The sequence below is a fragment of the Bufo gargarizans genome, chromosome 5, assembly GCF_014858855.1.
Source record: "Bufo gargarizans isolate SCDJY-AF-19 chromosome 5, ASM1485885v1, whole genome shotgun sequence".
NCBI classification, from domain to species: domain Eukaryota; kingdom Metazoa; phylum Chordata; class Amphibia; order Anura; family Bufonidae; genus Bufo; species Bufo gargarizans.
Window position 1 is genome coordinate 155970077 of NC_058084.1, and position 9246 is coordinate 155979322.

Below are 9246 nucleotides of genomic sequence, written 5' to 3' on the forward strand. Positions count from 1 at the left end.
CACCCCAGAAAAATGTGACTGACAAACGGTCTGGGCAGCCTAAAAACAGTGAGCAATTGAGGATCAGCAGCTCAATGATCCACAGCTGCAGATCGATCAGTTAATCAAGTCCTTTGGAGGAGTTAATCTGCCTAATCTCGCCCTACTGTCGCAGCCGCAACCTCTCCCTACGCTAATCAGAGCAGAGTGACGGGCGGCGCTATGTGACTCCAGCTTAAATAGAGGCTGGGTCACATGGTGCTCTGGCCAATCACAGCCATGCCAATAGTAGGCATGGCTGTGATGGCCTCTTGGGGCAAGTAGTATGACGCTTGTTGATTGGCTGCTTTGCAGCCTTTCAAAAAGCGCCAAGAAAGCGTCACAAAAGCGCGAAGAAAGCGACGAACACCGAACCCGAACCCGGACTTTTACGAAAATGTCCGGGTTCGGGTCCGTGTCACGGACACCCCAAAATTCGGTACGAACCCGAACTATACAGTTCGAGTTCGCTCATCCCTAATCAGGACCCATGCTCTCCTGGCAAATAGAGGGGGAAGAAATGGAAGCATTATTAGATTTTGTTTTCTTGGGCTCAATAATCACTGCAGATGGTGACTGCAGCCTTGAAATTAAAAGACATTTGCTTCTTGGAAGGAAAGCAATGACAAACTTTGACAGTGTAATTAAAAGCAAAGATGTCACCTTAACCAGAAAGCTCAGCGGTTCAACCTCTCACCGTATGGGATAAGGTGCTCACCTACAAGTCCCACCCTAAGGACCAAAGTAAAACGTGGATGTCAAAAAGCAATGAAGGGGCACACTCAAAAGGGCTCACTTGAAAAAGCAATGATAGACACTTTATTTAACCTAAAAATATCCCCTAAAAATATACATAAAATATAGGCTGAATACAAATATATGACCTCTATATATATAGGTTCCTGTAGCAGGTATGTCGGCTGAAACCCTTACTAATCGATAGAAAGGTGGTGCATATATGCCGGCACATTTGAGTGATATATAGCCGGGATATATGCACCACCTTTCTATCGATTAGTGAGGGTCTCATCCGACATACCTGCTACAGGAATCACCCTGGGACAAGTGTACTGATACACGGGACTCAATCCTATATGTATAGAGGTCATATATTTGTATTCAGCCTATATTTTATGTATATTTTTAGGGGATATTTTTAGGTTAAATAAAGTGTCTATCATTGCTTTTTCAAGTGAGCTCTTTTGAGTGTGCCCTTTCATTGTTTTTGACTAAGATGCCACCTTGCCAACAAAAGTTTGTATGGTCAAAGCCATGGTTGTTCCTATGGTAATGTATGGTTGTGAGAGCTGGATCATAAGGAACGCTGAGCGTAGAAGAATCAACACCTTCAAACTGAGGTGCTGTAGAAGACTTCTGAGAGTTTCATGGACTGCAAGACGATACAATCAGTCAATCCTTGAAGAAATTAACCCTGATTGTTCATTGAAAGGAGCAATACTGAAACTGAAGCTAAAATACTTTGGACACATAATAAGAAGGCAGGAGTCATTGGAGAAAAATACTGTTGAGTGTGAATATTCGAACCACAAATTTTAATCGTGAATATCACCACTTAGAGAATTTGCAAATATATAGAATATAGTGCTATATATCGATTTTCACAATCAAGTAAATAATGACTGGAGATCACAAATTCTCAAAACTCCACGAAATATCACAAATTCGAATATTGCCTATGCTGATCATCACTAGAGAACCTGATGCTGGGAAAGATTGAAGGCAAAATGAGAAGGGGATGACTGGACAGTATCATGGAAGCAACAAACATGAGCTTAGGCAAGCTTCCAGAGACAGTGGAAGATAGAGGGGTCTGGCATGCTGTGGTGTATGAACCAAATTCACCATAAGGACCTTCTAATGTCACAAGCTCAAGTTACTGTGCCCCCCACCCTGAACTGTGCCTTTCACCCCATACTGTGCCCCCTTATACCCTGCATTGTGCCCTCTTAACACACTTTGTGCAGTGCCCCTAGTCATTTCCTGTACGCAACCTTTTTTTAGACCTGGCATTGCAGTACGCAGCCCTGGCGAATGGTGAGGTCACAGGGGTAGTTACTAACCGAGGGCGGTTATAGTACTCACAGTCTTTTATATACCCTGGGCAGATGTACAGCAGTGATGGAGAGGCTGGCACAGGGGTCCTCTGGGGCACTCTCTGTGTATAGGGACCAGGCCTGATGGTAGGTGAGGTGCCCTGGATGTTGCAGATTTTTAATGTGCCAGTGGCAAGATCCCTTTAAGTTTGTGACGCCAGTCCTGGTAACGGTGGCACACCGATTTATATAGATTCTAGTGTATTATACTCTGCCCTGTATTTCCCAGTAGAAAATGTTTCTTGGGAAACACAGTCCTCATCCCTGACCACCATGGCCAGTTAGCACTCTGTCAGTACATGGCGGCCTTCCCTCTTCGTCATGCTGCTCCGCTGTGTACTGGTGCTTATTCTGACACGAGGGCTGGGTTCACATCCTATTTTTGCCATCCATTTAATGCATACAAAAAATGTATGCATTAACAGATGCCTCAGACTGATGCTGTACAGTGGCGTCCATTCACCATACAGTTCCATGGTAGAAAAAAAATTACGTTAAAGTATGCATTTTTTTAATAGACTCTGCAGGATACAAAAATGTGTAGTGCTGCTCACTTGTATGCATTAAACCGATAGGAAATACAAATTTTTTAGGCTCCAGCAGGGCACATTTTTGAGAGTTTCCCTTTAAGATGCATAAAAATGGCCCCTGATTAAAATACATATTTTTTGTGGGATTTTTTTGCCAATGATCCCCCTCTGGTATATCACTGTCCATGTTGTGGGACTATCTGTGTACTTCTAGTAAGTGTTTGCTGGCTGCAAATATGAGCTGAAGGTTTTTCAGGTTCGCCTGCCATTAAAGTGAATTTGGCCTGCCGCGAACTTGCGGTTTTCACGAACATTTGTCCAGTCCCGGCCGATGTTCGTCCATCACTAGCCAACACCGATTACTGGTTGTTCACCCTTCTTGACCCCCGCTACAAAGAGAACTTATCATCTCTCATACCTGTGGTGGATAGGATAGCAAAACGGTGCAATACCAGAAGGTCCTTGTGGAAGAATTGCTCCAAAAATTTCCAGCTGACAACGCTGGCTGCAGAGTACATAGTTCCTTGGCCAACCAAGGACAGGTGACGAGGGGAACACACAGCAGTTCCAACAGAGGCATGGCAACACTCTCTAAGGCCCGGGACAGTTTTATGACACTCCGCCAGCACCCTCAAACATTGTCACAAGGAGGGAAACATTTTGGAATATGGTGAAGGAGTACATAGCAGACCGTGTCAATGTCCTCAGTGATCCCTATGTGCCTTACAACTATTGGGTGTCCAAGCTGGACACATGGCACAAACTGGCTCTCTACGCCTTGAAGGTGCTGGCCTGCCCTGCCACCAGCGTTTTGTCAGAGCATAATAACTGATAAGTGCATCTGCCTGTCAACTGAAAATGCTGACTGGTTGACGCTTATAAAAATGAAAAAGGCCTGGATTGCCCCTGACTTCTCTACTCCACCAGAGGAAAGCGGCTGAACATAAAGGCACTCTAAATGTGGCTTTTTTGGTGTATTAAATACACTGTATTCCCATGCACCCCTTCCACCACTAAAAAGGGTATATGGTTCAATTATCCTTTTCTCGTCCTCCAACCTTATTAGGTTGCCCTCGCTCCTAATGTTTTAGAGGGTCAGCTCAGCAGCGGGCCCTCACCCATAATGTTTTAGAGGGTCACCAGAAGGCCCTCACCCATAATATTTTTGAGGGTCACCAGCAGGCCCTCAACCATAATGTTTAGAGGGTCAGCTCAGCAGCAGACCCTCACCCCTAAATTTTTGGATGGTTAGCTCGGCAGCAGGCCCTCGCCCACAATTTTTTTTAGATGGTCAGCTCAGCAGAAGGCCCTCGCCCACAATTTTTTTAGATGGTCAGCTCAGCAGCAGGCCCTCGCCCATAATGTTTTAGATGGTTAGCTAGGCAGCAGGCCTCGCCCACAACATTTTTTAGATGGTCAGCTTGGCAGCAGGCCCTCGCCCACAACATTTTTTAGATGGTCAGCTCAGAGGCAGGCCCTCACCATAATGTTTTAGAAGGTCACCATTAGGCCAGCAATCATAATTTTTCAAGGGTGTGTATGATGCCCTCTTTTATGTGTAATAAAGGGTGTATTAGAGTGCCGGTTTAATGTAATTTTTGGCAGTCCTTTCACTTAGTGCATAGGCTTTATGAGTGTAGGAGTCCCACTACCTGAACAATTGTACCACAATGTGAATGAGGCCCTCCTTTATGTGATATACAGGCTAGTGGCAGCACTAGCACTTTATATATAAGTAAATATACAGGTAAGAATGTTTCTTAACAATTTTTCCTCTAAAATCTATGTTATCCTTGGTTTAGTGTGTATTATTGTCAGTCTGTAAAAGTGGCATACTACTCAGACAACATCATTCCCAGCAGTGACAAGGGAGTCCAAGATGCATACAGACATCCTCCCCATGCTGTTCCCGAACCATTTCAGTGGTGTTTCAATCAATTTCTGACTTTTTTCTATGAAGCAGGCACCCTTCCCTCTTCACAGCAGGGGGTGCCTGGTTTAATGCTTGGGTTCTCCCTTTGACTTCCATTGTGCTCGGGTGCACGGTAGAGCACCCGAGCATCCCGAGGTGTTCTATTCGAGCACCGGAGCACTTTGGTGATCGACCAACACTAACTATTTTGTCATGGAAGTCAGTGACTTATCACATTTTGACATAATAGTACATCATTGTGATCGGGCGGGTACTGGAACTGTTCGCGCCCGATCACTGCAGGGGTCCGGCAGTCTCTGATAGCCGAGCACCTGCTGTATCCCCCGGAATCGCTGTTTACAGTGATGCTGGCGGATTAACCCCTTCTATGCCGATGTCAGCATGTGGGGTGTTTCTGTAAACCGCAAAATCAGGGTAATAAATATAGATTTTTATTTGGCTGTTAACCCTTGATGTGTTAAAGAAAAAAAATGGATAAAATTGGAACATCTGCTAAAAAAGTGAATTTTTGAAATTTGATCTCCATTTTCCTTTAATTCTTGTGGAACACCTAAATGGTTAACAAAGTTTGTAAAATCAGTTTCGAGTACCTTAAGGAGTGTAGTTTCTACAATGAGGTCATTTATGGGAGGTTTCTCCTATGTAAGCCTCACAAAGTGACTTCAGACCTAAAATGGTCCTTAAAAAGTGGGTTTTGGAAATTTTCTTTAAAATTTTAGAAATTGCTTCAAAATTTCTAAGCCTTCTAACGTCCTAAAAAAAAAAAAGACATGTACAAAATGATGCCAACATAAAGTAGACATATGGGGAATGTTAAGTAATAAATATTTTATGAGGTATCACTTTCTGTTTTAAAAGCAGAGAAATATAACTTTTGAAAATTGTGATGTTTTAAACATTTTTGGTAACTGGGATTTTTTTCATAAAAAAGGTGAAATGTATTGACTAAAATTTATGACTATCATGAAGTACAAGGTGTCACGAGAAAACAATTTCTGAATGGCTTGGATAAATAAAAGTGTTTCAAAGATATTACCAAATAAATTGACAAATGTCAGATTTGCAAAAAATGACCTAGGCAGAAGGGTGAAAACTGGCCCTGGGTAGAAGGGGTTAAAACAATAATGGCCCGTCTTCAGGAACTTACAATCAGTGTGGGATTGGCCCACTAGTGTACCAGGGAATCCTCTGGTAGAACCAGGCTCTGATACAATAGTGGGCCCTAAAGATCTGGAAGATTAGGGTCTATTTCATTGAATGAAAACCTATTATATTTATTTATGATATGGGTGTTGGGGCCCAAGAATAATTTCCTCTGGAGGACTCAAGGAAGTCCAATTTAGGGGTGACACATAAGGTAAAATGTTTTTGTTTTGTATAATGCTCCAGTCATTTTAGCAAATAAAGTGAGTACATACCATATAGAGCTGCACAAGCTAGTCAACAGCTTGTTTCTGTAATGCAGTGCATGAGGTGTGGTGGATAATGTTTGATGATGGATAAGATTCAGAAAAATGAGGTTGAGTTTGATGGATAGAATGAAGAAGAGCTAGATTAGGGGATGTGATAGGTCAGCCTAAAAAGCTGTTTTGTAAAATTGTTGGCAGTTAGTCTAATTGCTTAGAGTAGAGCATTCCAGAAAAGTGATACAGCCCGTGAACAATCTTAAAGATGGGAGTGAGAGGTTCGGATTATAGTGGATGCTATGATATGAAAAGACCGGCACTCTGTAGCTTGTAAAGTTGTTTTTTTATGGTCACATATCTCTGGTACTGTGACGCATTTTGGCAATAAATATGCCTTTTTCAAACATTGTGTAAATACATCAACAAATGGATTTAAATTGCCCGCCCCAACAAAACAATCAATCAAGGTAAACATGCAATTCAGGTGAAAAAAGAAGAAAAAAAGGAAAAAACTTTATCAACAAAAACAAATGTTGTATTATCCAATTCATATTTTAGTCTCTGATTATTCTGAAAATCCAGATCACTTAGCTTGAAAAGTCACCAAGTTTGGAATCAGAGCAAAGAACCTATAAAAAAAAACTACAGAAAACTATTCAGTGCATACTCACGATTCAGACCATTAGGTTCTAAGGTCTGGAGGCGGTGTATCCAATGTGCTTCGCGTTTCAGTAATCAAGCATTTCTGTGTCTCCCCCCCCCCCCCCCCCCCCCCCGTTTATGTGACTGGAAATAGTGAGGAATTGTTATTAGTAAGTTACCTTTTGGAATTGTAGATTTGTGATTGCTAATGCGATCTTTCATGAACATTGATGTCTCTCCTACATAAAATAACCCGCATGGACATTTTAGAGTATAGATGACAAATTTGCTGTCACAGGTAAAAAAATAAAATAAAAATTGTATTGGAATTTTTTCCCCTGTGTGTGGATGAGTCAAAAAAGGAACCCTTAATAACACTGGAGCAATGTGTACAGTTCAAACATGGATAGGTGCCATGTTTTGTTGTAGAGAATACACTTTGTTTTAGTACACATTTATTACTGCCAATATCGGCTCTTAGAATTTTATCTCTGATATTATCTGTTCTCTTGTAACAAAACATGGGAAGATTCTTAAATTCCTCAATTTGCTGGTAAGATTTTTGTACAGTGCTTCAGTGTTTATTAGTGGTTGTTCTAACTTTGTTCATTAATAGGTAATATTTCACTACAAAAGGTATGCAAGGTTGTTTTTGTTTTTATTCCTGAATGTGAACTTCTTGGATTCTATCCCTTTGTTCTTGTAATAGACGTGGGAGATACCCTCTTTGTCTGAATTTTCGAGTCATTTCATCCAATCTCATTTCACGTATAGTGGGATCACTCCCGATCCGCTTGACTCTTTGGTACTGAGAGTAGGGGAGTGATTGTTTGGTGGAAGCTGAGTGGTTACTAGTGTACATGAGTATACTATTTTGATCTGTTTTTTTTACATAAAGGTCAGTTTCCAACAGATCATTCACTCCCCTGATGACCCAGGTGCCTAAAAATGGAATTTGACATTTGTCAAAATGAAGAGTGAATTGTAATTCAGGCCAGATCAAATTTATAGAGAAATTAAACTCTTGTAGGGTTCAAATGTCACCCTGCCACAGGCAAAAACATCATTGATGAATCTGTCGTTGATATAGTTGGTTAGAGTAAATTAAATCTGTCTCGAATTTTGCCATATAGCAATTTGTGTATGTCGGTGCAACATTCAAACCCATCGTGGTCCCGCAACGCTGTTGGTAGAATGTGTCTTGAAAGAGAAAATAATTCTGCTCCAGTACAATTATCAAGCGGGATAGAAAAGATTGCATTGTGTTGTGCTGTGTGTACTGTGCTCTAAAAGACATTTGACGGCATTGAGACCCTTCTGATGTGTTATAGAGGTGTACAAATTGCATGCATCGAAGGTAGCCAGAATGCACTCCTTATCAATTTGTAATGGAGAAATGTAATTAAGAAATTGTTGAGTGTCTCTTAGACATGAGGGTGCCAGTCTGGTTAATGGTGTGAGAACTTTTTCTAAGAATATGGCTGGAGGAGAGAGAATGGAATACATGGCTGCCACAATAGGGCAGCCCGGAGGTTCTGTCATTGATTTATGCACTTTGGGCAGTGTATAAAACACTGGGGTAATTAGATGTTGATTGATTAAAAATTCTCCCAGTTTGGCATCAATGGTTACCTTCTCTCTATGTTCATCAATTAAACCCTGCAATGTATGTTTTATTTGCCATACAGAATCAGATTGTAATATGTATTGGAGTCCTCTAGCTGTCTAAAGATCTCGTTCACATAATAGGTTTTACCCAAAACTACGAGGGCTCCCCCTTTATCGGCTGGTTTAAATGGAACAGAAATGCTTGATTACTGAAACGCAAAGCATATTGGATGCACTGCCTCCAGACCTTAGAACCTAAAGGTCTGAATCGCGAGTATGCATCGAATAGTTTTGTATAATTTTTTTATAGGTTCTTCACTCTGATTCCGAGTTTGGTGACTCTTGAAGCTAAGTGATCTCGATTTTCTGAATAATCAGAGACTAAAATATAAATTAGATAATGCAACATTTGTTATTGTTGATTATGTTTTTTTCCTTTTTTTCTTCTTTTTTTCCCACCTGATTTGCATGTTTACCTTGCCGTCACGGTCACGTGATGTTCATAGATAATTAATTGATTGATTGTTTTGTTGGGGCGGGCTATTTAACCACCTCAGGACCGCCGTACGCAGGATTGCGTCCTGCCGGCGGCCCTGCTCTTCTGGGTGGACGCACATACGCGTCCTCCCGCGAGAGCCGAGATTTCCTGTGAACGCGCGCACACAGGCGCGCGCGCTCACAGGAACGGAAGGTAAGCGAGTGGATCTCCAGCCTGCCAGCGGCGATCGCTCGCTGGCAGGCTGGAGATCCGAATATTTTAACCCCTAACAGGTATATTAGACGCTGTTTTCATAACAGCGTCTAATATACCTCCTACCTGGTCCTCTGGTGGTCCCTTTTGTTAGGATCGACCACCAGAGGACTCAGGTAGCTCAGTACAGTCGCACCAAACACCACACTACACTACACCCCCCCCCCGTCACTTATTAACCCCTTATAAACCCCTGATCACTCATGATCACCCCATATAAACTCCCTGATCACCCCCCTGTCAT